The sequence below is a fragment of the Penaeus monodon genome, chromosome 39, assembly GCF_015228065.2.
Source record: "Penaeus monodon isolate SGIC_2016 chromosome 39, NSTDA_Pmon_1, whole genome shotgun sequence".
NCBI lineage: Eukaryota > Metazoa > Arthropoda > Malacostraca > Decapoda > Penaeidae > Penaeus > Penaeus monodon.
In genome coordinates, this window is record NC_051424.1 from 7,472,249 (window position 1) to 7,474,748 (window position 2,500).

A 2,500-nucleotide genomic window follows, 5' to 3' on the forward strand; every position below is an offset into this window, starting at 1 on the left:
GACGGGATGTAGCCAACGATCCGGTTCCTGAAACGGAGTGCGTGGAGGGGAAAAGCCGAATGCACAGGATTAGGTGGTGGAATTCCCAGCCTCCTTCCTCCAGGTTCATCTCGATACAGCTACTGTATTCATCCCTTTTGCACCTTTCGAAAGAGGGCGATCGCAGACCACTTTTCGTTCGGATTTCGGTAAGACGTTCCGCAGGTGATACGGCGGCCCAGCGAGAAGGACGTTGCGTCACCCCAACCCGCTGTCAGAGCTGTAGATCGTGTGACGTGGAGCCGGTGTGTCCCGTCACGGTGGAGTTCGGTAGTAACGCCCACCCCCGCACGCACACACACTGCCGGTATGCTATTATCACAGGGAACGTTGCCATTCCTCAACGACACTCAAACACTACACGTTTTCACAGCACCTCGACGAAAGCACTATCGTCTGACACATCTTGCTCACCGACCGGAGTTATTCCCTAGAAGTTAGAGTGTGAGAACCAAATCGGAGGTTTGCTGTACTCACCGATCTTGCTGCTCCGAGGGAACGTCTCCGAGTGGCAGACTCGATCCTCAACAACTCCAGGGCGCGTCCCAACCCGTAGCTGCGTCGGGCCGAGGGTAATGGCTTCAGTTTCCCGTTTCGCTTACGTCCACTCTTTTTTACTCTATATCGGTTCGGTAGATTTAGAATAGCTCTTAATAAAAGCTTAATTTTTTTGCTCTTTTATCTCTGTCTAATAATAAACATTCAAAGTTAGAAAATGTTACGCGCAGATTGGGATGTATCAACGAATCGATATGGGGCGCGCTCTCCCCTCTAGCGGCCGAGACTAGAATCCTGGAAATCAATGGCAACAGTTGACGGCTCGGCGGTCAAGTCAGCGCCTTACAAGTTACAGAGACCTTTATGCCACCGGCAAGTTTGAATTCAATATCGTATTACATTATTCCTATGAACGGATGACTAAAGCGCCAATGAGGAACATGAGAGGCAGGTTTTCCCGGCTTGTGGCATGGCGGGAGGACGCTATCGAAAGGTTCTCCAATTAAGCATTCGGTTGCCGGAGCGCTAGACACCGGTACTCTTTTGCATATAAATGTAGGACCGACATGTTAATGAAATACTGGACCTGAGCTGTGCATGCGGAATGAAGGACACGAGTTCGAAAGCGTCCCGGCGTGTTTTTTGCATTCCCTGAGGCGGGTCGGGTCCCCACGCCACAACCTCCGGTCCGCTCATTCAGAAGCGTCTCTCGGGAGCTCTTAGCATCCTGAGAGGAGACGTAGACTCCAACCGAGTGGCGTTACTCTCAACGTAAAGGAGGAGGATCTACGGCGAGAGGGAACGAAAAGTGTGGACGTGGAGAGACCCCGGGCGCGACGAGGCCATAATGAAACTATATAAAACTAGAAGGTAAAAAAAAAGAAAGTCAAAATTGATTCAAGCCACCCGGTGAAAAGGTCTCATAAAAAAGTGGTAAAAAAAACGATCCAAAAAGATGCAATAAGCGAAATTGATTTCATACATTGAGCATCAGGTACTTTATTTAGACAATATAGAGATGAATTCCAAGAAAGAGGAGGCAGAAGGAATAAGCAGTCCCATACCAAAGAGATCGAGGGAGAACAGACAGCAAAGAGGATGTCATTGTTCACCTACTTATCGAAAGAGGAAAATCAAACACAACATACCACAAGATAAACACAAATGAGAAGAAACAAAGACTATAAACAACACTAATTATAGTCACCCATTGATGATAAAATTAGATATATAGATTAAAAGAAATAAGTGTTAGCAAACGTAATACCAGCTATAATACTGTAGTACAAGAAAAGGTCAAGATAAATAATAAAACATGAATAGTCAGTCGGCTTTACAGATGAATAGAATTTATGAAGAGATAAATAATGTAAATGAACACAGAAAGAGAACCTTGGCTTAGTTAGCTTTGGTGTCTCGGGAAGTTAAACACAGAATAGAAAAAAGCATTTGCATGTGTGCTTGTGTGTATGTCCGTGTTTACATTTTACTTGTGTATCTGTGTACGTGTATGTGTGAATGTGCGTATTTGTGTACGTGTGTCTGTGATTACGTGTGTATGAGTGCATTTGTATATGTTTTATGTGTATGTGAGTTTGTATGTATCTGTGTGTGTCTACATATGTGTCTGTACACGCGTATGTATGTATATGTATTTGTACGTGTTCTTGTGTGCTAGTATGTATGAACGTCTGCATTAACACAAGAAAACGGTAATACCTGCAACGTACATTAAACCACAAGCAATACAATACCTTGCAGGAAAATTAGGGATTTGCAATTAAACCTACTAAGGATGAATTAACTGGAGGAGGGTGTACGATAATTACAAGAAGAAGGAATAAGAGAGGAGAAGATAACGTGGTAGGAGAATGGAAGAGATAAAACAGGGTATATTAAATATTTACAAGAAACTGGATTAGATGAGGCTCAGAAGACTATTCAGTTGTGAAGAAATGATCTA